This window comes from Lithobates pipiens, unplaced genomic scaffold, assembly GCF_037356315.1.
Source record: "Lithobates pipiens isolate NorthernLeopardFrog02 unplaced genomic scaffold, aLitPip1_a1.2 Scaffold_18, whole genome shotgun sequence".
NCBI classification, from domain to species: Eukaryota; Metazoa; Chordata; class Amphibia; order Anura; family Ranidae; genus Lithobates; species Lithobates pipiens.
The window spans coordinates 510,069,317-510,095,377 of record NW_027507758.1 but is presented as its reverse complement, the minus strand read 5'-3'; the positions used below and the strand labels follow the sequence as shown (position 1 = coordinate 510,095,377).

The 26,061-nt window shown below is 40.4% G+C and overlaps 1 protein-coding gene across 23 annotated transcripts in view; it reads left to right on the top strand.

Moving 5' to 3' along the window:
• MYT1L (myelin transcription factor 1 like) overlaps window positions 1-26,061 on the top strand; it is a 629,697-nt gene that overhangs the window by 193,794 nt on the left and 409,842 nt on the right. For 21 of the 23 annotated variants that reach the window (XM_077488717.1, XM_077488709.1, XM_077488705.1 and 18 more), the window contains one exon: window positions 19,397-19,508. The exons of the other annotated variants lie outside the window; for them this stretch is intronic. The gene's annotated coding sequence lies outside the window, so the exon portion shown is untranslated. The remainder of the gene's footprint in view (window positions 1-19,396; window positions 19,509-26,061) is intronic. 23 annotated transcript variants of the gene reach the window in all.

Genomic DNA, 26,061 nt, shown 5'->3' with positions numbered 1-26,061 from the left:
GTCTTTGTCATGAATCCTGACCCGATCTTCGTATTTCCGCAGTTCATCAATATTAGGCTGATATAAGGCCACGATGTATAATAATACACCTTACAGCAGCTGGTCCTGACACTTGCCATGTAATTAAGGCCATGATAGTTTTTGTTGATGGCAAGTGAAAGAAAATGGCTTTGTTCTCAATTCCAGAGGCTTGATTGCTGGTTCTCATTCTCACCTGAATTCGACCTATTCTGCATTGTGCACATGATTGGTAGAGTGTGAGTAATTGGCGTCCTGGAAGATGACATTTTCATGAAGCACACTTCGTGCTGCTCCAGACTAGAGGGAATTTACTAAATTTATAGCAGAGGAATCTCATCAAACATGGATTTAGAAAATGCCTGTGTGAAAAGTAGAAGCCCACAACCAAATATCAGAGATTTTCTTTTGACATTTGCTTAAAATAGCCTCATTGCCCTCAGCCCTTGTTATCTCATGAGTGTAAAACTGTTTTAGACTGTCTTTTTCTAAGTAACCCATATTTTAATATGCAATTTTTTCGTTGACAAATTGTTTTCACAGCCCTTCCAATAATGGTGTAAAGTGAGGTAACCTGAGGATGTAGTGCTGATTTCTAAGGCAAAAACATTTTTTTAACAGCTCAAATATATTTGTTTTTGTGGACAAGCAGCTGCCTCGTGACAGTAAAATATAAAGAAAACATCACAAGTTAATTCCTAGCAAAAATGTGTGTGATGTCTTACCTGCACACAAAAAAATATTTAATTGTTTATCCAGTATCATAAATGAGGCATCTTGCACCCATGACCTATATTTTCCCAACTGCAGTTAAAGCTGAACTATGGGCTATATTTTTGGCCAGTCATGGGCATTAAAGCAATAAATCTTGGACAAGGTCTGTCTCAGACTGTGATTGGATAGAAAAGAGCAGCAGATCACAGGTGAGGTCATCCTTGAGAGATGACATTCTCTTCCTCTGTCAGCAAGCTCTCATTGTAAGACCCAAGCCCTTGGGCTATACAGTTGAGTCTTCCTGTTTAGCTGTACATGAGATCACAGGACGCTAATAATATAAAGAGAAATTGAGGGGCTTGTTAAAAAAAATACATCCCACTTCACCCCTGGGCACTGTGGGCAGTAACGCATGCAGATTAACACTTGATACAGTATGGGTTAATATGTATTGTGTTAAGGCAGCCCATCAATTTTGAATGGCACTCCAGCACACAAGAAACTGAACTTGACCAACAGGTGGATTGATTTAGCGTGTACAATATGTTACTGTGCGTAACAACACAAAAGTGTGATGTCATCCTAACGCTAATTATTGAACACATACTAGTAACAAATGAGTATCTTTTACTTTTGCTTACAGTTCTGTTTTAAATACACTTCTTGTACATTTTTAATTTTATTGTTCTCAATATAATAACAATAATACATTATTTACATAGCAAAAATGTATACATGTGTGCATGCATCATACATACTAGGGGGAGTGCAACTGGGGGAATCCATAGTGGAGAAGGATCTGGGGGTTTTGGTAGATCATAAGCTTAATAATAACATGCAATGCCAAGCGGTTTCCAAAGTGAGCAAAGTCCTTTCTTGTATGAAGAGAGGTATGGACTCCAGAGAGAGAGAGATATCATTTTGTCCCTGTACAAATCATTAGTAAGATCTTCTCTGGAATATGCACTAGTTCTCAAAAAGGATATCGGGGAACTGGAAAAAGTGCAGAGAAGGGCAACCAAACTGATAAGAGGCATGGAGGAGCTCAGCTATGAGGAAAGATTAGAAGAACAAATCTATTCCCTCTTGAGAAGAGGACATTAAGGGGGGATATAATCAACATGTACAAATACATAAGGGGCCCATATAGTGGACTCAGTGTTGAGTTATTCACTTTAAGGTCATCACTGAGGACAAGAGGGCACGCTTTATGTCTAGAGGAAAAAAGATTTCTTCTCCAAATATGGAAAGGTCTCTTCACAGTAAGAGCTGTGAAAATGTGGAATAGACTCCCTCCAGAGGTGGTTCTGGCCAGCTCAGTAGATTGCTTTAAAAAAGGCCTGGATTATTTCCTAGGTGCACATAATATTACTGGGTACTAACATTTATAGGTAAAGTTGATCAAGGGAATATCTGATTGCCCCTCGGGGGATCAGGAAGGAATTTTTTACCCTGCTGTAGCAAATTGGATCATGCTTTGTTGGAGTTTTTCACCTTCTTCTGGATCAACTGTAGGTGGGTGGGTGGGTATAGGATTGTGCATATGGGATTGTATGTTTTTTTTTGGTTGAACTAGGTGGACTTATGTTTTTTTTCCAACCTAACTATGTAACTGTGTAACATTTGTAGTAATTTTATAGTACAGTGCTTTAAAGAAAATTACCCTTGCAATGAAGCTCCCTTGAATTACAAGGTGTAAATGTTTGTAATGACTAGGGGATAAAAGAACAAACAGGATTACTTACCCTATCTCCGGCTCCAACCAATTCCAGTGCTACCTTCTTTTCCCCAAAGCTCCGGTCTGTGGATGGTTCCTTGGCGGCTGCGGCTTAGAGAGTAAGCTGTGGTGGACCGGTCATACTGCTGAAGAGACCCTGCTAGAGTATCTCTTATTCTCGTACTACTAGACATAACAAGCATTTAAAACTTGCAGTTGTTTTTTTTTTCTAATTCCTGGAGTCGGGCTTTAAAATAATGTAACATTATGGTAACTGCTTATTCAATTCACTATTTTTCATAAATGGACATATATTATTTTATTTAATATTTGAAATGGTTAAACTGATGAGTTTAGAAATACTGTGATTCATAATAATTAATAATGTATTATGAAAGTCATTCAAGCCTGTGTACTCATTTTCTGTCAAATTGGATTTTATACATTACAATGTATGAAGAAGGAGCACCCAACCAGTTTCTCCTTATAATGCAGTGCAAATGACAGTGAATTTGACAATGGTTGCAATATGAAGTATCAACTTTTCTTCATGCAGTGTCATATAGAACAATCACATTATTTACTACTATCAAATACAATTCAAGATAACCACCGTGCCATTGACTTGTGAAATGTTTAAAGTAATGCCTGGAGAATATTCTAACTAGTAAATGCAATAAGTCTCAGCATAGTTAAACTATACATGTGGCCAGTCTATGGACATTCAGGTTTATGCATATTCATACCAAGCAGTAAAGAAGCCTTAAGCAGACTTGAAGTCTATATGCGTACCTGTCCAACAGTCCTGCACCGGCATTTTCTTCGAAGTGGCAGTCTTCAGACCTCTTATTTGGCCAGTGGGGGATGACATCACTCTTGCGCATGTGTAGGAGGCCATCATCCCAGCACTTGAAAACTGTAAGCTAAGCTGCGCATGCACAGCACAGTTTACAATGTCAGAGGAGATGGAAAGCAGACAGCTTGGGGCATTTTATTGCAAAAAAGACAGTGCATGACTCGCCTGCTTGCATTTTTTTAAAGCGGGACTTTAGTTCTGCTTTAAAACAGGCTAAGCGACCTATGTATCTGCAGTCACTGTGGAGCAATTCATCCTCAAAGTTCACATCCTCAAATGTTCTGAACTTGTTCAAGTCATTCTCTCAGAAGCTGAACTCTACCCCTCCAAAAGTTTGTGCTCTTTCTTTACAAAGCGATGTTGTAGGATTGTTTTGGCTGCCCGGGACTCCTCTCCTCATTGGCTGAGACAGCAGAGCCATTGGCTCCTACTGCTGTCAATCAAAGACAGTCAGCCAATGGGGAGAGAAAGGACGCAGGGGCAGGGCCAGGCTGCAGCTCTGTGTCTGAATGGATACGCAGAGCTGCGGCTCAGCCAGGGTGTCCCCATAGCAAGCTGCTTGCTGTGGGGGCACTCGTCAAGAGGGAGGGGCCAGGAGGCCTGAAGAGGAACCAGAGTAGAGGAGAATTCAGGCTGCCCTGTGCAAATCCACTGCACAGAGCAGGTAAGTATAACATGTTTATTTTTAACAACAAAAAAAGAAAAAACTTTGCAATCACTTTTAGTGAGACCTCATTTAGAATACTGTGTCCAGCTCTGGAAAGATATTAATAAAATAAAATGAGTCCAGAGATAGGTAACAAAAATGGTGTGGGGGATAAAACATATCGAGAGCAACTTCAGGAATGTAATATGTACAGTCTGGAGGAAAGAAGGGAAAGGGGGGACATGATTGAAATCTTTAAATACATCAGGGGGGTGAATAAATCAAGAAAACAGGGTCATGACCTTAAAATAACTGGAGGAGAGTTCAAAACTAATCTTAGAAGGTATTATTTTACTGAAAGGGTAGTTGAAGCTTGGAATAAGCTTCCAGCAGAGGTAGTGCGACGGTCAACAGTAAATGAGAAAAACAAAAAAAGGGCAGACTTGATAGACTACTTTGTCTTTTTCTGCTGTCACTTTTCTAAGTTTCTAAGTTAACGCTGTCCACTGTGCACAGGCGGTGTGCCTGAACTGACCCTATTTGGACCGGAACCTCTCCCTGCGCTATTCACTTTCTCTGACAAGTGGGGTATCCCTCCCTCACTTGCTCAAGGCGCACCCACGTGGCACAGGCACCCTAATTTATAGAGGAAAGAATAGACCTCTCTCTCAAGCTGCCTGACTCACAGTACTAAACCCACGAGAGCTGCTGCTAGCATCCTAATGTGTTCTCATATCAACAAATATAAAATCGTGCCGCACTGCCCACACTTATAAAGAAAAATTCAGTAAATAACATATAGTGCTCCTAACACATGTATCCAAATGAAATAGTGCAACATATTAAGTGATAAGGTACAGAGTTATGAATAAGTATTTGCCCCTTCCTTTTTTTTTTTATATATTTTTTGCATATTTGTCAAACTTAAGCCGTGTACACACGACCGGACTTTCTGTCAGACTAGGTCAGACAGACTTCCCGACGGACTTTCGGCAGAGTTCTGACGGACTTTCCGAATGAACGGACTTGGCCACACACAATCACACCAAAGTCCGATGGATTCAAACGTGATGACATACGACCGGACTAGAATAAGGAAGTTCATAGCCAGTAGCCAATAGCTGCCCTAGCGTTGGTTTTCTCCATAGGAACTGGGTCCGGCAGAGTTCCGGCGGAAAAATTAGAAAAATCTTCTATTCTAAAGTCCGTCAGATTTTTGCACAGCAAAGGTTCGATGGAGCCCATACACGATCAAATTGTCCAACAGATTTGTTCCGTTGGACCTTTGCTGCCGAAAAGTCCGGTCATGTGTACGCGGCATTAGATATACACAGATAACCCGAGTAAATACAAAATGCAGTTTTTAAATGATGATTTTATTTATTATGGGAAAAAAGCTGTCCAAACCTGCCTGGCCCTATGTGAAAAAATAATTGCTCCCTAAACCTAAAAAACAGTTGTGCCACCCTTGGCAGCAACAACTGCAATCAAGTGTTTGTGAAAACTGACAATGAGTCTTTCACATCGCTGTGGAGGAAGTTTGGACCACCCTGCAGAATTGTTTTAATGCAGTCACATTGGAGTGTTTTCTAGCATGAACCGCCTGTTTAAGGTCATGCCACAGCATCTCAATCGGATTTAAGTCCGCACATTGATTAGGCCACTCCAAAACCTTAATTTTGTTTTTTGGAGCCATTTACTTGCTGGTGTGTTTCGGATCATTTTCCTGCTGCATAACCTAAAGGCGCTTAATCTTGAAGTCACAAACTGATGGTCAGATATTCTCCTTCGAGATTTTCTGGTAAAGCTCAGAATTCATGGTTCCATCAATTATGGCAAGTCGTCCAGGTCCTAAAGCTGCAATGCAACCCCAAAACCATTACACCACTCCCACAATGTTTGAGTGCTGGTATGATGTTCTTTTTATGAAATGCTGTGTTAGTTATATACCAGATGTAACGGGACACACACCTTCCAAAAAGATCAACTTTTTTCTCATCAGTCCACAGAATATTTGCCCAAAGGTCTTGGGAATAATCAAATGTGAGACAAGTCTTTGTGTTCTTTTTGGTCAGCAGTGGCTTTGGCCTTGGAACTTTCCCATGGATGTCATTTTTGCCCAGTGTCTTTCTTATTGTTGAATCATTAGCATTGATCTTACCTGAGGAAAGTGAGGTCTGCATTTCCTTAGATGTTGTTCTGGGTTCTTATGACCTCCTGGAGGTCGTCGTTGTGCTCTTGGAGTCATTCTGGTAGGCCCCTCCTGGGAAGGTTCACCACTGTTCCAAGTTTTCTCTATTTGTGGATAATGGCTCTCAATGTGGTTCGCTGGAGTCTTAAGGCCTAAGAAATGGCTTTGTAACCCTTTCCAGACTGATACATGTCAAATACATTGTTTCTCATCTGTTCTTGAATTTTCTTAGATCGCGGCATGATTTGTTGTTTTTGTTTAGATCTTTTAGCATGCTTCACTTTGTCAGACAGCTTCTATTTAAAGAGGAAGTAAAGACACTTAAAAAAAACAAAAAAAAAATGCAACCTGTAGGTTTAGGAGATATTTCTTGGACCTACAGGTAAGCCTTAATCTAGGCTTACCTGTAGGTCAAAGTGGTTTGTAAGGGTTTACAACCACTTTAAGTGATTTCTTGATTCAACAGGTCTGGCAGTAATTAGGCCTGGTTGTGACAAGTGAAAATCAACTCAGCTTTCCAAAAAAAGTGGTTAATCACAGTTCATTCATGATTTAGCAAGGTGTGTGTGTGTGGACAGATTTTTTCACTTAATAAATTCAATGATCATACCTGAACCATTTAAGTGTGACAAGTATGCAACAAAAATAAAAGTTAAAACTGTATATACTCATAATACTACATATACAGATAAAATGTGATTAAGTTGAATATCAATAAACATCATACAGACATACTAACACCTGTATAATAAGAGAATAGTAATGGAGATGTAAATAATAATACAAATGATTCGTAAAGTGAGATCAAACTAACCACACATAAAAAAGTAAAAATATGCAAAATAAATAAATAAATATATATATATATATATATATATATATATATTTATTTATTTTTGCATATTTTTACTTTTTTATGTGTGGTTAGTTTGATCTCACTAACCACACATCTGCAATAAAGACCCCCATTGCCCTACTAATTTATAGATTCCAACACCAAGATGGCTGACAGTGATCACCAGGAATTGCAGCATCCAAACAGACAATTGCAATCTTTGTGACAGCTACAAAGTCTATGAGGGAACAATTCAATCTAAAGATTCCACTCTATCTGTATAGTGACACAGTGTCACCTACTGGATGGAGGAAAATCTGCACCTACCCACAACGGTGTGCGTGTGATTTTGCGAGATTTCATGCACTGTGTTTAGGGCAGCCCATTCATCTCAAGTGTCTCACTCTTTTTTTTGCTTCTTTTAATTGGGCAATACCAAAACGGACGGTACTTTGTTACGAGTAAAAGAGTAAAAGGGAGTTAACATGGTGAATTGGGGTTCCATTATGAACGGGATATGCATTTTTGTGTGTTGCAGGAATGCACAATTGTGAGCCCAGCCTTGGAAAGCTTCTTAGCCACTTATGGGGGGGGGGGGGGCAGCAGGAGCTGAGCAGCTGACAGAATTACTTGAACATGGCAGTGCTCCTAATTTACTGCTTGGTAAGAAAATACAAGTACTAAACCAGTGGTCTCCAAATTGCGGTCTCAGGGCCGGCTGCAGTCCTTTGCTTGCTTTTATCTGGCCCTTAGGGCATTTTCCCCCACTATCAGCCACAGTGGGACATAGTTCCTGCCACTGACACAGACAACAGGGCACTGTTCCTCCCACCGACACCAATGACGGGGCACGATTCCTCCCACTGATACCAATGACGGGGTACTATTCCTCCCACTGACACCAACAATAGGGCATTATTCCTCCCACTGACATCAACAATGGGGCACTATTCCTCCCACTGACACCAATGATGGGGCACTATTCCTCCCACTGACACCAATGATGGGGCACTATTTCTTCCACTGATGCCAACAATGGGGCACTATTCCTCCCACTGACACCAATGGTGGGGTACTATTCCTCCCACTGATACCAACAATGGGGCACTATTCTTCCCACTGAAACCAATGATGGGGCACTATTCCTCCCACTGACAACAACGACGGTGCAATATTCCTCCCAGTGATACCAACAATGGGGCACTATTCCTCCCACTGACACCAATGATGGGGCACTATTCCTCCCACCGACACCAACAACGGGGCACTATTCCTCCCACTGATACCAACAATGGGGCACTATGTCTCCCTCTGACACCAATGATGGGGCACTATTCCTCCCACTGACACCAATGATGGGGCACTATTTCTCCCACTGACACCAATGATGGGGCACTGTTCTTCCCCCTAATGCCAAAGTGTGACATTGTTTACTTCTAGTGACACCAAAACATTTTCTACTCCGACTGGCTAAAGTCTGGGCCCCCTAAAGTCTCAAGGACAGTAAACTGGCAACTGAAAATTGGCCTGGACAGGAGGGGGGTTTAAGTGCCCAGTAAGCAAGTGGTTAATTCATTAATTGTTATTATTTTTAAATTTTTTTGTAATATGCATAGTTCATTATCTTTATTTTAAATGCAATAAAATACAGTACATATACTTCTGTGTCTCTATACTTCTTGATTGCCAATGCTCTTTTTTCTGTCCAAGAAGCACAGCTAGTTCTGACCAATCAATCTGGCCAGACTGGTTTAAGTGCTTTGACGTTGCATAGACAGCTGCATTTCTGATGAGCTCCAACATCTTCTGACTCTTGTTAACCCCCCCCCCCGAACCCCAAAATGTCACTATATTTACATCCTTTCATAGCCACAAATTCTGGTGAGGGGGATTTGTATGCTGAAATTTTATTTACAAGTAAAGGTATGACATGTAAAATAGGTATTGTGGCCTTGGCAGGCGGTACACGGTACACAGCAGACTTTGCATTGTTTCATGATCACATTTCCTTTTTTTTATATAAGGCTTAAAAAATAACAGAACATAACGTTAATGTTTCATTAGATGGACTGCACACTTTATTTTGTACAAAAAACTGTGTGGATACAATCATATATGGTTTTTGTAATTGGTGCAGCATGTAGTAATCACATCTGTGAGCATGTAAGCCAAATGCAGTCTTAAAGAGGAAGTAAAGCCTTAATAAAAATAAAAATAAAAACAGACCTTGCAAACAAAGGCATAATGAGCTAGTATGCATAGCATACTAGCTCATTATGAATAATTTACCTGAGATGGAAGCCCCCGAAGCGACCCTCCTCCGACGCTGCCATGATACCCAGAGTGACTTCTGGGTATCGCAGCTCCGGCACTGTGACTGACCTGACCCCTGCACATGCACACGTGAGCCACCACTAACGACATGATTGCCGTTAGCATCGGCATGCTTAGTGCGCCTGCGCACCGCTGTCTACGGGGCGAATGCACCATAGACAGCGGTGCCTGTCATTTGCAAATATCTCCTAAACCTTGTAAGTTTAGGAGATATTTCTTGGACCTACAGTTAAGCCTTAATCTAGGCTTAACTATAGGTCAACGTGGTCTGTAAGGGTTTACAACCACATTAATGTAATGTAACCTACTGATTCAACAATCTCTGCAACAATATATACAAAAGCAACTAACTGTTCATATACAAGCACACAGAAAAACAGGGTGGGCTGCATAGAGAGTTTAATTTGCCAATATGCACCAATGAGCTGTTAGAACTGTAAAAAAAAACATAATTACCCTTTAAAACATCACAACTATAACTGCCTTGTAAAAAGTGATATATGTATAGTAAGCTACAGTGACCCAACAGCATAACATAATTTGTACTGCCACTAGACTAAACATAGAAGCCATATGTTTTAGCCAATAGAGTGTGCATCAGTACCTGTCAAAGCAGAGAAGTACAGCCATACATTCATGCAGGCTCCAGGATCACATTTTGTCACTACTAAAAGTATTCATTAGGTAGAAACCTGATTTACAGTAGGACTTACTGTCTGCTTTTAATAAATAAATATGAAATATTATGTATTCTTTGCCCTATATAGGATAGCAGAAAGAGAAATAAGGTACACCAGCACAGGGCATCTTCTTCACGATTCTTTCTCACAACCACATCTCATGGTTAAGATGGTTAAGATGCTGGTTTCCTAAATCCCCTTCTGTATCCAGATGTTTATAATCATTTTATAATTCTTTATTTGCCCTCATGTTCTTTATTTTGAAAATTTCCTCCTATAATCCCCCCAAAAAAACTTTCTTTTTCACTTATTTATTCAGCTTAATATTTTTCATTATCCTCATCCCCACTTCCATACGTAGTTGACTGCCTTTTCCAAAATTTCAGTTTGCTGTCAAATTGAAAGCATTCCCTGAAATGTCCTTTGCATTGTTTCTTTAACCACTTAAGCCCCGGACCATTTGGCTAGCCAAAGACCAGAGCGTTTTTTTGCAATTTGGCACTGTGTCGTTTTAACTGACAATTGCGTGGTCGCGCGACGTGGCTCCCAAACAAAATTGATGTCCTTTTTTTCCCTTTTGGTGGTATTTGATCACCTCTGCCGTTTTTATTTTTTGCGCTATAAACAAAAAGATAGTGACGATTTTGATAAAAAACACATTATTTTTTACTTTTTGCTATAATAAATACCCCCAAAAAAATATAAAAAACATTTTTTTCCTCAGTTTAGGCCGATAAATATTCTTAATTCTTCAAGCGTTTATTGATTGGTTTGCGCAAAAGTTATAGCGTCTACAAAATAGGGGATAATTTTATGGCATTTTTATTATAAATTTTTTTTTTACTAGTAATGGTGGCGGTCCGCGATTTTTATCGGGACTGCGACATTATGGAGGACACATCGGACACTTTTGGAGCGATTTTGGGACCAATCGCATTTATACAGCAATCAGTGCAATTAAAAATGCACTGATTACTGTGTAAATGTGACTGTAGGGGTTAAGTGTGTCCTAGGGATTGATTCTAACTGTGGGGGGGAGGGGCTGTATGTGACACGACACTGATCATCGCTCCCGATCACAGAGAGCTGTGATCAGTGTCAGTGTCATTAGGCAGTACGGGGAAATGCTTGTTTACATGTTTACATTGGTTTACATTAGCATTTCCCCATTCTTCCTCTCCGTGAGACGATCGTGGTTATCCCTGTGGACATCAAGTCTGCGGGACCCTCGATTATGCTCACAGAGCTCCCGGCGTGTGCACCCGCAAGCGGCTTCTTAAAGCGGTAGTAAGAGTTTATTCTGATGGAAAGTCTGGTCAAGTGTACGCGGCATGACTTCCCTGCTTTATCCAATGTTTACATACATCTTAATTAATTAGAGGAGGGACAGCCAACAATGGATGCCCCATAATAACCCAATAGGTGACGCCACTGTCCATACATTGCAGCCATTGTTGGCAATCTCTCCTCTTCACTGAAGCCAGAAGATTGGGGGGATTATGTGGCCGGACCAGAGCGCCTTCTGAATAGGTAAATATAGACATCTTTTGCTTTACAGTGTAGTTAGTATAAGGCTTAGAATGTGGGTGGGAGCAGGTTTAAGCTTAGATAGTATTTGACTGGACTTCTATTTTAAATCAGTATTAAACCCAAAACCAAAAATGTCATATATTGCAGCTTATCCGTCATTAGATGTGGTGGCCTCATCAGTTTTTTTTTTTCTTTGGCTTTTTCCCCTCTATTTTCACTTGGTGATCTGGCCAGTAACACACCTCCTGTATTAGAATGCCCCACTCTGGATGAAGACTCTGCAGACCTGCAGACCTTATTGGCAGGACGCCGGCTGGACGGATCCCTCATTCTCTCCCACAACTCCATATGGTGAAGTGGTGTTCTGGGTAAAACAACTATAAAAGTCCCAGTTTATATGAAAAAAATCTTCTTCCCCCAATAGGGGACTGCAGACCTGTTTTCACACCACTCCTGCAGGATCTCTACAACACTTTATTGAATAGAGATAGACTGGGGCATATACCTCGAGCATTGGCGGAGTCAAATATACCCATATGGTCCTGTACAATTGTTTGTTCTTTTATCAAATGGTGCCCAGCGGCTATTGTCATATATGTTAACAGTTTTATTCTACAGAAACTTTGTATCCACACACCCCTGAAGAAGGACACGCTTTTCTAAGCTCCGCAACGCGTAGGGTGTGTCTGTTCAAATGAATGATACGACATAGCATCAATACTGGTTGTATATATACCTGTTGGTGTACTTTTTAATGTATACTGTATATTCAATTACCTTTTGTTGGTTTTATGTAATAAAATAATTTGTATACTATTATAATTCGTACGTGCCTTAAAAGTCCACCCCCAGGGGACCCCCTCTCTTTTTTTGTTGTGATGTTTTAGGATGTGGCACAACAAATTTACGTGACCCTGTCATACCCTCTCTTTTTTGTTCACTCTGGATGAAGGAGCACAGGGGGCAACTTTGGACAGCAGCATTGTCAGTCTGGGAAGAGGGAACTATTAGATGTACTAGCAGATTTAAATAAACTAACAAATTGAAGCCAAACTCCAGCTAATAATTTTTAAGCAGTTACAGCATACAGAAAGACTTAAAAGGGTTGTAAAGTCATAGGTTTTTTATCTTAATGCATTCTATGGATGGAGGGATTGGGAGCATTTCCTGGGAGGGTGATTTGGGGTGGGGGGGTGGGGGGTTGTGCCAGGAAGAGGTATTTGAGGATGTTATGCTGCGAGAGGGGATGGGGGTAGGTGTTGTCCTAGGACAGAAGATTTGGGAGAGTTTGTGCTAGAAAGGAGGAATTGGGGGGTTTACAACTTACAGACCATTGAACTCTGCCTCACAGAGTACATTTTAGGGCTTGTTCACACTAGGTGCAGTATGGTAACAGGTGTGAAATTGCGTGTTTTCCCGTACCGCATACAAATGTGGTACCTTTTGCAGACATACATCGGTGCCATTAATTCCTAATCACATTCCCTTGCATCTAGCAAATGCACGTACATTTTTGCCTGCTAAAACACAAGGTACCGTAGTACCATGTGTTTTGGTGCTGCACAATTTTAAAAATCATGGAGGTACCCCGTGCATATTTCACAAGCATAGTGCAGCTCATTAAAATGCATTGTGTGTAGGAACTTGCAAAAAAGCAATAACGCTCGGATGAACCTCTTGGTGGGAACGAGCACTCAGATTGGTGTGCCCCGGGATTTTGTGCGATGTGCCTTGACGGAAAATTGGTTGAAAAATACTGCTTTAGAGAAAAGGAGAGTTATAACCCCTCTTGTCAAATTGGATCAAATTTCTTTATTATATTATTAAATAAATCCTTATACTTTCGATATAGCGTTCTGTAACTGCACTATTGGGTAACTGGTACCTGTGTCTTTATAGGGTGTTGATTGTATGTTTTATATATGTTTTTTAATCATGTTGTACTACAATTTATAATTTTTTTAATGATTTCTCCTCACATCTGCCCACAAAGTCCACCTATTTTTTGAGTTTTTCAATTCTTATATATATATATTTTGGATGCTGGCATGGTGAGCCCCCCCCCCCCCCCTTCCTCTCTATTAGTTATATTTTAATAAAGAAATGCCTTGGTGGCATTAACATGTTTTTTCTATAAGCTAAACCAGGTATGAGTTACAAACATATTTTTTACAATATTAAGAAATGTTTCCCAGCCCAGGCTTAATGCAAGATGCATCTTTTGCTCGTTAAATTTAAATTGACATCTGAAAAGAACTAACTCATTGAATTATTGATTATGTTCGAGCTAAACTTGTCATCAGGAGTGAGATGTCTACCCGTGTTTTTATCTATAGTGCCAGGTTTATCATACTTCAGTGCACTACTAGGTCTTTGACACCAGACAGGTTCTCAGATCGTTGCACTTAGTACTCATACGTCAGATTCAGCATGCATACATTTTCCATATGCTGGATACAAATTAGGAATTTGTTTATGTTTTTAAATATACCTTTTTTACAGTGGAGCTTATGGCAAACCATTGAGGGTGAGTTTGATGCTTGTTAGGGCCTGCAAAGGCCCCCCTAATATTTTGTTTTGGCAGAAAGCGGTATTAACCACTCGAGCTCTGGAAGGTTTTATCCCTTTCACAACCAGGTAATTTTTCGCAATTCTGCACCTCGTTAACCTACCTGGGTAGTTATCCTTTTGAGCAACCAGGTGGAGTAGTCGTCAATAAGCATAGTTTATATATTAATTTTTTGCTGAAAATATTTTTATGAACATTTCAATATTAATTGACACTTTTGGCTACATTGGATTTTGCATATTGTTTCAATCATTATTGCACCAAATGGAGAGGGGGGCTGGAAGATACAAGATAACCAGGGGGCCCAGGGAATGAAGAGGCTCCTGTGGGAAGAAGAAGCCCTAAGGAATGAAGGGGGTGTTTGAGGTGTAGGTGCCCTATAAGAAAGACCCGATGGAATGAAGGGGCCCCCAATGGGAAGAAGAACCCTATGGAATATAGGGGGTTGTATGGGATGTTGGGGGCCTAGAAGAAGAACCCTGTAGAATGAAGGGGGCCCCAATGGGAAGAATTGGGGTTATGTTTTCTGCATCAGTCTTGATGACATCAGAAGAGCTTAGACCGCTGGAGCATGGGGGAAAAGAATTTCTCTGAAACAAGCTATCAGGATGGAGGGTCAAGTAAGCAGATATTCCTTTTTCATGCTGCCCTTGCAGTGTGAGTACAATTTTATTGTCACATGGCAAACTTACCTTTGAAGTAAAGCCCTCCAGCAGTGTGCTGTCACTGTTGCCGGGGGCTTCCCCCTTCACTCGCTCTTCCTTCGGGGTTTGCATGATCCTGCTGTGTGGCTAGCCGGGCCGTGATGACGTCACTCTCATGCAAGTGCACAGGATACTGTTTTTTTGTGCTTTACAGTGTAGTTAGTTGGATGAAATCCAGGACCAAATTTTTGTCCCAGTCCAGCCCTGGTGGGTGGGCATGACAGCATACCAGGGACTGTCACTAGTGTGTTGGTAAGCAGTTAGTGTGTGAGAATGCTTGTCATGTACCTGACTGTGGAGCCCAAGATGACAAGGGTGACCTCTTGCACAATTCCCCTCAAAACACCCCTGGTAGGTGAGATAGGGACTGCTAGGGCAGCGGAAGGGCACTGGTGCCTGGAAACTGGAGCAGCGAACTTGATCTTGCAAACAAAGAGATCCGCTCAGTGGTAGTCCTAGGTCAGGTCAAAAGCTGTGCTCGGTAGCAACCAGGCAAATAGGTACAGGATCACAACCAGGTTCAAGATTGGGGATAGGCAGGAGTTGGAACAGTTAAGAGACAGAGTCAAGGTCCGAAATGTAGACCAGGGTCAATAACACAGATGAGCAGCAGACATAACCGTCAAGGGAAATCCTGAGAGAAGGGTCAGACATAGTCTGGTCATCAGCAAAATCAGCAGGTTTTTAGAAACACAGAACACAGGGTTCCGAGCTAAAGAAAATCCAGCAATAAGGCTAGGCAGACCTCAGTTTAAATCAGCTATCATATGCCAGGGCCTGTGGGCAAGCCTGTGCGTGCACATTGCCATGTACGTGCTCATGTGCATGCACGTTCTTGCGCTTGCACATCTTGTTAAGCTCCTGTTCCCTGCACATTTGTTCAACCCATGAGAAATATATTTAGGTTAATTTTTTTGTGCGCAGAGTTTAGCTTTAAAGGACATACTTCTTATTTTATGTGGTTGATAGAAATCCAACCAGGTCTCACATTAGAGAGTACTAAAATGTTTTTTGCTCAGACCAGAGTTCAACTGGTGTGGATGGGCTTTGGGCTTGTGTAGATTATCTCAGTTTGAGAAGCTTCTGAGATCATTTAGAATTCATTGACAGGTGCCTTTGACCTGCAGCTAGCCTCCTTCTGACCTGCATTTGTCCTGCTATAAATGGGGTTTGCATCTCCATAGACTTGTATGAAAATTAAGCAAACAAAAGCCAATTGACACATGTGCTATGTGTGTCCCAATTTTGAGGTGACAATGAGCTACAGTAAATACACCTGCTCATTTTTCTATATTTCAATATGATATATTTACTTTTTTTGAACAATGTGACATAGTTTCATATTGCAGAAACCTACTGTATATTGTTTGTTTATGTTTTCACATATTTCCCAGCAGGAGGTCTTAATCATCATTCACCCTATCCATCTTTCCTGTAATATCATGGTAACCTGATTGCCTTTCCTGTGACCCACGTAAAGGACAAATAACATTAACCTACTATATTCTTTTGAGCCTTTGACATAGATAGATAAGGTTCTGAATACATCTAATATATGCAGCTGGTGATCCTTCGGATTACCTAGGGATTACTTGGCCAAAAGGATGCAGCAATAATATCCTCATTATTGTCACACACATAAATAACCTTTGGCTTGGAAGGATATAATGTACTTAAAATGACCTTGCCCAGGTGGAGTTGACAAAGACAGATCATGAAACAGTAGGAGAAAGGCACAGTGTCACAGTTCTAACCACATAAAAGAAGGTTATGTTAGGTTGTTTCCTTTAGTTCCTTCCCTTCATTGATGAAACCCTGAATCTAAGTGGTTACAGTGCCACCTTTCTTTAAAGACAAATTCCAGGAAAGGAAATAAATGTACAGATGAATTTTCTGCATAAAGATAGAAACCATCCATGATCAGTCCCCCCCAGCCCTCCTAATGCTGCGTACACACGACCGGACTTTTCAACATCAAAGGTCCGACGGAACAATTCCGGCAGACCAATCGATCATGTGTGGGCTGCAGCAGACTTTTGATTTGCAAAAATCCGACAGACTTTAAAAATGGAACATGTTTCAAATTTTCCTACCGAGAAATCCGCTTGTGTGTATGCTAGACCGACGAACAAAAACCGACGCGAGGGCAGCTATTGGCTACTGGCTATGAACTTCCTTATTCTAGTCCGGTCGTACGTCATCACGTTCGAATCCGTCAGACTTTGGTGTGATTGTGTGTGGCCAAGTCCGTTCATTCGGAAAGTCCATCAGAACTCTGTCAGAACTCCGTCAGAACTCCGTCGAAAGTCTGTCGGACCTAGTCCCTCGAAAAGTCCGGTCGTGTGTACGCGGCATAATACCTGCCTGAGACAGATCTAAATCCAGTGCTGTGTTTGAGAACAGCAGCACTACTCTTTCTCTCTTTCCGCACAGGCTTACGAGGTAGCAGTGGGATTCATTGGCTCCTGCTGTTGTCAATCAAATCCTGTGAGCAGAAAGTGGGGGGGGCGAATCACGCTGTGTGTGTGTGTCAACGCACATAGCCCAACTCAAGATTAAGCCTGCACGAGTGCCCCCATAGCAAGCCAAGTGAGAGCACAGAAGAGAAGGAAAGGTACGGTTCTCCTTCATCCAGAGTGGGGGCAAGCTAATACAAGAGTTGTATTATTAGTTAGATCACCCGGTGAAAACAGAGAGAAAAAAACCCAAGAAAAGAAAACTGATACAGCCACCACATCTAATGATTGGAAAGCTGCAGTATGTTATCTTTTAGGAATTGGGTTTAATACCACTTTCAGTAATACATGACATAGAGGGGACAATCAGTTAGTCTTTGTAGCAACCTCTGGTGTCTAATGGCACACCTGGAGCACTGGGCAAAAAGTCCTACTCACAGTGTCCAGAGACAGCCCCCAACCAATTTACCTGCAACTCTCTTCAGTGCAAGGGTTCCCTATTACAGCCAAGCTTTCACAGGCAGTGCCATCTATCAAGTTTCTTTAACTCCAAGTTGCTTCAAGTCCCTCAGCCAAGCACACTCTGGGGCCTAGCAGCAGCAGTTCTTCTGTAGCACATAGGCTATCTCCCAGGGGGATACCCCAGAAGAGAGAATGGTTAACCATCCTACTGTAGTTCTGGAAGCTCCCTCCAGAAGCAGGCAGAGGCAATCAACCACCAGGCTCAGGGAGATCTGACCAGACCTGAAAAATAAATTGCTGCTCAACTAGGTATAGCAGAGCCAAAAAAATTATTTAACCAGCCTAGGGCAGGCCGCTGCAGTAGCATTATGTTATTCTTAGGGGCTAGACCTGAAATAAGATAAACTATATTTTGTATGCTGCTGAAATTTGTTGTTAAATCTTTAATCAATGACTTTGATTTTCTAGTATAAACAGTTATTCATTTTAAATTTTCTTCTTAAAGAAACCATTAATGGTGCGCCGTTCAGTTAATATGTCATGTGCTATTGATATAGATGCATTTTATTAGCATCTTCAAATTTTAAGGTCCTTGGGAGAAAGAATCATTGAAGCAGCTAATCAGACTACCTTTATATTCCTCAGTGCTCATTTTTTTTACAAGGCAAGTGTAAAATTGTCTGCGAATGATCTATGCTCAATAGACAGAACTAAAACATTTATTTCAAAAGTGTTGAAGTTTTTACTAGTGAGATGTATGAAGGCCAGATTGGGATTTATAAGATTTACCAGGCATACAAAGTACACAACAGATTTGGCCAATTCAGGGTATAATGTTGTAATGATATATGGAGTCCACTAGAAAAGCCTCATTTGTTTGTTCAACTTCCCCTTGGATCAGGATATTCAGACTGCTAAAGTGTATGTCACTTATGCGGTATATCTCTGCAATACGTGCACATTCCCTATGTTTAATCCTTTAGGGCCCGTTCACACCAGCCAGGTCCACTGCAGTGACATGCATTAAGTTAGGTCAGCTCATTTACTTGAATGGGCCACCCAATCCAATGCAACAGACCAAATCATGTATGCAGCATTTTTGGTGCTGCAATGCAAGTGCATTGAGCAGGTGCATTGGGGTTACTACATCGCAAAGGCATGAACGGGTTCATAAAGACCCTCCGAGTACAGAAATATACCTGTTGATGTGTCAGAAATGCACTAAAAAGTTTGCACTCCGAAGACATTAAGGAGGTCCACCACAAAGTTTGCAAACTGTAAAATTCAAGCAAGATCGGTGACCCAAATTTGGTCTATCTATCTATCTATCTATCTATCTATCTATCTATCTATCTATCTATCTATCTATCTATCTTTCTATCTCTGTTTCCATACCATTCCTTTTATGACGGTCAGAATTTATTTTTCCTAGAGCTCTACACTATAAGGTATAAAATATATACACATGGAAGCATACTTTTGAGATACAGAAATGAATACCACTTCTACTGTATGTCTGGGCCAATTAATTTTATCATCGCAATGAGTATCATGTAAAATAGAGTCCCGAATACAATACATGTCCTTCTGTCTTTGATTCTGGCCTTGTCACATTAATAGCTTTTTTTTTCCTACGGTATACTGTTGCACTTCTGTTACATTTAATGATTATTAATATTTTTAGAAAATGAATGAGAATTGCAGAAGCTGAGGACCTTTTGATTCACCCCTCCCCCTAACAGCTCAAAGCTTGAGGTCTGGACGAAAAGAGCAATTATACCGCCAGGACACACCAGGTATGTTTAGAGTCATGCAGTTCTGTTCTTGGCTTTATTGTGTCTGTGCACTTGGCTTTTTATTTATCTGTGCCATTATATGATATACAGTAATCTTCGGTGATGCCATGCGGTAGCTGATGACACTGATTGATCATGTGTCCATGAAAAACAAAGCTAGCATGAGCACTCTCGTCATCTATTTTGTAAATTTTTCTGATATTTAAGAAAAAAACTGTTCTTTAGGAATCAGTGAAATGCATCAATTACAGTTTGAAGTATATCATTTAGTTCACTAATGTTGTTTCTAAAAACCTGACTCTTCCATATATATTGCTTGAAACCACAAATGTAATTTTGGGATAGCCAGTGGTAAGATCTATTTGCCAGCATGAAACATCTCCAGGTCAATACTCTGTTTTTTTTTTGCCTTTAGTACAGTTTGAATCTCAGTGTAGGAAAATTACACTTGTTCACATCTCTTTTGGACATAGGGGGTGGGGTATAGAGAACTCAAGGGAATTTTAAATCCTAAAGCTGGCCATATATGAATCGAAATTCATCCAGTTCAGCAGGGACTGGCTGAATTTGGAGCTGTGTATGGGCACCCTGGTTGTACACAAGTCTATCTATTTGGTTGGGTTTTTCCTTAATGAATAATGATGCTGAGTATATCCAGCAACACTAATCACTGCCTCTTGGGGAATCAGGAAATATTTTTTTACCCCTGCTGGAGCAAATTGGATCATGCTTTGCTGGGGATCAACTGTGGGTATAGGATTGTGTATATGGGATTGGATGATTTATTTATTTTTTTCCTTTTATTGGACCAACTGGATGGACTTGTGTCTTTTTTCAACTAGAATAACTATGTACTGTGTTTTGCCTACAGGGAAAGCTCCCCGCCGGCAGAACACAATAGCACTGGGGGAGGGATTCACCAATCAACATTGACTGTGTTGATGGGGGAATTGTGCAATCATGGTGGAAAGAAAGAAAATTTCATAATCTATGACCTGCCTTAAGCCCTGTACACACGATCATAAAATCATATGGAAAAATACAGATTTTGGAACGATCGTACGATAATAGGATAGTTACCGTAGTAAAGATCTTTCGAGAGCCGATCAGGACAGTTCAGCCATTATTATCCGATCAGACGTGCATAATTTTTTTTTTTATGATGCCAGATTTATACGATTTTAATTTAATCAATACAGTTATCATTTGAAAATGCAATACAAATACACTACAACACATGACATCACTTCCAAATTTTTATTATGTCGTATGAGAGTTTTTGTGACTTTAATAAACTCTTTAACTCATGGAGTGGGAAGGGTTAGAGCCTCTACAGCTTGCTATATATAAGTAAAATGTTGGTAGAAAAAATTGATTTGCGAACAATCATTCAATTTTCTAAAAGTTATTGGGGTCAAATTAATGCACCCCTTTCAAATGTAATGGCCACAAAAAACAAAGGAGCAGGATGGATATTTTTTTTTTTGTTTGAATGAGCAAAGTTTTAACAGTGAATGTGGTTTTGTTTGGGAAATTCCATTCATTCTAAAATCATATGGTAAAATCGAATTTAAATTTGTGTTTTCAAATTACATTGTAAAGTCTTTGATGGCATTATCAAATGTGGTGACGAGATTATGTTTATTGATGTTTTTCAAAGATACAAAGTAGGAGATGTACTCAGAATTGTACATATATAGAGAAAAGGAAATTATATAACAGTAGTCATAACAATAAGGAATCTGTACATTACATTACATAGTTGGAAGATCGATAAATATATATATGGAAAGGCCCCGGGACTAAATGCCCCTGGAAATCTTAGCAATAAGGCCTGATTCACACCTATGCATTTTTAGTGCATTTTCAATTTTGCAGAAACACACTGCAGTCCATTTAAATGGGCTTCCTATGGGTCATGTTCACATCTGTGAATTTTATGGAAAGGGCCAGGGACTTTTTTCTGGTTTTTGGTTGCATAGACTTCAAAGGATCAAAAATGTGTATTGCTAAATTCTTTCCTTCTGTTTTCACCTAATGATCTGTCCAGTAACACACCACCTCTATTAGATTGCCCCCACTCTGGACGAAGGAGCACAGGGGAACCTTTGGACAGCAGCATTGTTAGTCTGAGGGAGGGGAGTGTTAGATCGACCAGCGACTAACGAGTTAAAGCCAAAACTTCCGCTCACACTTTATAAGCAATTACAGCAACAATTTGTCTCCCTTTTAGGAAAAAGCTCTTACATAAATATATAAAAGTTGATCCTTGTAAGTACCCCTGTCCATGGTAAATGGTTTGTCTCAGTACTAACAGATACATTTGCTTGTTCTGTTAAAAAGGCAACAGGTCTATTGCGCAGATCACCAGGTGAAAATAAAGGACATAAAGCAGAAAAAAGATTACATCTAAGAATTTGTAAGCTGCAATTTAATACATGTTTGCTTTCGGGTTTCATATAACTTTAATAGAAGGGGAAAAAAAAAAAGACTATGAATTCCAATCAGTTTTCAAGGATATCAGGATAGAAGAAATGTCACATAAGAGGTGGGTGGTGTTTGCTTCAGAACAATTCTAGGCGACCCAGAGAACCTTTCAACTTCTCAGTAAGATACATTTTTCTATACGTTGAAATTGTTTCTGTAATTGTTTCTATAAGTTCAGTGGGTGTCATTGTCAAGGTATAGAGCAAGTAAAAGGTCCAAGAATCAAAAAAACCTTTAAGAGAGGGCATCCTGTGTTTGAGGCTTTCTAATTGTCAATAAGCATTCGTTTGTTTAATTTTTGTGGTAGATCTGTTACGGAGGAAAGATGTGGTTTAAATCAATTCATTTGGATTATTTTTGCTGTTGTTGTTGTTAAAATAGTTATATGTTCAAATCTATTTAGGAAGGAGGTTGCCCAGTCGAATCGAAAAATTGTTTGGAATTGATATACTGGAGCAGAAAGGGGGTGTCATGAGGTCCCATCAATTGGATCAAATATTTTGTGGTTTGAGTCCATACGAGGTGGATATGGGGACATGACCACAGCAAATGGCCCACGTTAGGTGAATTAGAGTTGCATTGTAGGCACTTAGTGTGATAATATAATATTGGGGAAGGCTGAATGGATGTAGTAAAGGTTTAACATGCTTTATGTATAAGTTTGAGCTGCATTTCTCTCCAAGTTTCATTTGGGGTAACTTTATGCTATGATTTATGGTCCAACACTTTTGCATTAGGTGTTCTATCTCCTTCTCTGGAAACTTCAGTTCTCAACGGTAGGATTCTTAGATAGTTAGTGTTGTCTTAAAAAGTTGTACAAGTCAGATATCAATTTTTGGTGGTAAAGGAGGTTATTTATGCTTTCAGCAGGGGTGGGAATGCAATTGGCTCCCCAGCTTTGTCCTGACTACGGAAGGAATGACTAGATGGGATAGCGTGATGAGATTTTTTATACAAACGTTTGTACAAAAATCTACCAGTATATGGCCAGAATAAGGTTTAGGTGGTTGAGATTGGGGTTGTAAAAATGGGCTTGTTCGTATCATCACAACCACCCCTCTTAATCTGCAAAGGCAGCCATATGGGTTATGCTTATGCTATGGCCCGGTTGCAATGCTATGCATTGAGGTGAAGCAAAATTGATGTCAGGTGAATGGGAACTCGCCACATGCAGTTGCAGTGGTGTGGGCTTTTAGAGATTAACACAGGTAGTAAGGAGGTGACATATTGCCTCCTCATTGCCACACATCACTCTTCAGTTGGCAATGCTTGTGGAAACAAGTGCTGCCTCTAACCCCTTTTAGATTTACTTTTCTTTCCTACCCCCGTCTTACAACAATATATACACCTGTCCAGGAGAGTGATTTTTATTGATCATATACAGCATATACATTTGTATACATTCATACATTTGTATACATATACAGTATATACACTATATTAAGTATATAAAAGTATTGGAGCGCCTGCCTTTACACGCACATGAACTTTAATGGCATCCCAGTCTTAGTCTGTAGGGTTCAATATTGAGTTGGCACTCCCTTAGCAGCTATGACAGCTCCAACTCTTCCAGGAAGGCTGTCCACAAGGTTTAGGAGTGTGTCTATGGGAATATTTGACCATTGTTCCAGAAGCGCATTTGTAAGGTTAGACACTGATGTGGATGAAAAGGCCTGGCTCCCAGTCTCTGCTCTAGTTCATCCAAAAGGTGTTCTATCGGGTTGAGGTCAGGACTCTGTGTAGGCTAGTCAAGTTTCTCTACCTCAAACTTGCTTATCCATATCTTTATGGACCTTGTTTGTGCACAGTTGCTCAGTCATGTTGGAACAGGAAGGGACCATCCCCATACTGTTCCCACAAAGTTGGGAGCATGAAATTGTCCAAAATGTCTTGATATGCTGACCCCTTAAGTGTTCCATTCACTGGAAATAAGGGACCAAGCCCAACCCCTGAAAAACAACCCCACACCATAATCCCCCCTCCACCCAAATGATTTAGACCAGTGCACAAAGCAATGTCCATAAATACATGGATGAGCAAGTTTGGGGTGGAGGAACATGACTGGCCTACACAGAGTCCTGCCCTCAACCCAATGGAATACCACTGGGATAAATTAGAGCGGAAACTGTGAGCCAAGCCTTCTAGTCCACATTAGTGCCTAACCTTACAAATGTGCTTCTGGAAGAACGGTCAAACAATCCCATAGACACACTCCTAAACCTTGTGGAAAGCCTTCCTAGAAGAGTTGAAGCTGTTATAGCTGTTATGGTGGGCCAACTTAATATTGAACGCTACGGACTAAGACTGGGATGCCATTAAAAAATATATATATATGGCTTCTTCAAAAAGTTTCCGCACTTTTATATATATAATAGTATAAAAGTGTGGAAACTTTTTGAAGACCCCTTGTATACAGTATATATATTTGGAAATTACTTGTATCATTTCATTTTGCTAGCGGCCGGTCTTATCATCATTCCCATTAGCACAGACTTCTGAGGTTTTTATTGATGTCTGCACCCATGTTCCTTACATGTCTCTGTGACACATTAATCAGGGTATGACAGGGTGTCACCGACGCAGATAATTGGCAGTACTGATCAAGCTGATTACAATTCCTGCTGTAAATACTTTCATATTGCTAATTGTACTGCAGAACCTTGGAGGACGTAGCTCCTTATTTGGAAAGGTGGGAAGGATTTCTTTCATCATCGGAGAGGAATGCCACCTACAGCAGGGTTTTATGGCACTGTATAGTACACGTCCAGCTTTAAGTAGTAAACCCTTTCAAATGTGTGTCACAGCGAACCTATCCTGAGAACAGTAACAGTCGCAGACGCGGATATTCATAAATATTCACAGTGCTCAGAAATGTAATTCTGTGTTTTCATACAAATATATTATATGTTTACCTATACTCCGACACTTGGAACTTGGAATCTACAGAAAGCAGCCCACTCATTTACATGCATATGCCAGCTTTATGGACTCAATTAATCTTCTTAAGTCTGATTTAGTGATTCCCAAGTGTGCGTGGAATCTAAGCACTGGTTACCACATAGTCAAGGGCAGACAGAGGTAGCGATTTGAAGAGCAGTGCTGATATACTTACAAACAAATCAGTTTGATAAATAAGGGACTATTCACAAAATAAGGCAAAAAATCTGAACCATTTACTAATATAGTCATATATACTTAAATATACCTTTCCGATATAAATCAAAGCCACAAACACTGGAATACATTTGAGGTGTTACTTCAGCTGTTATATATGGAAGGTTCCTGCTGGTAATTCTCCACCATGTAAGAAAAGGGGGGGGGGGAATTACAAAAAAATGATATGAGACCCTTTAGGTCTGGTATGAATTTTAAATGGAACCACATGCAAAAACATAAAAAAAAATAAAAAAAAATAAAAAATGGTGTGAGGACACCCCGACCCCCAGAAAATGTATACCAGACAAAAGAAAATGTGTGAGGTCCCCCTAAAAATCAATACCAGGCCCTTAATCTGAAAATGGCCAGGAAAGGAGAGGATGGGCATGCAACCCATTCCCACCTTTTGGACCATAACAGACCACATGCCTTCCACATTGCATTATACTGGTACGTGTTCCCCAGGGCAGTGCCCCCCCCCCCCCATATGCTATTTTTGAAGACCTTTTGCCTATTAGCCCAATGAATGGCCATTTTTGATTTGACAGATTCAGCTTTCAGTGGGGTTTGGCATCTGAACTTCTTTGAAGTTTGTCAAAATGTACTCGAACCAAGCCCAGGGTAGTTTGTCTCATCACTACTCCATAGACAGGAAGATATAATGCAAGAGAGCTCTAACCCCAGTATCTCTTTCCCAATGGTGATAGATCTGCACACATTGTATCTGCCTTCTTCGCCCTTCTACAATGTACATACAAAATAAGAAATGAGACATTGTGTACTTTAAAGGAGGTCCACCAACAATTTAGAAAAACAAGCATTTGATTGCTGAAGGTGCTCATTAATGTCCACGGGGGGTCAGAAATAGCACATTTGTGGTACGTAATCCTTGAAATCAAGAGACCTGCTA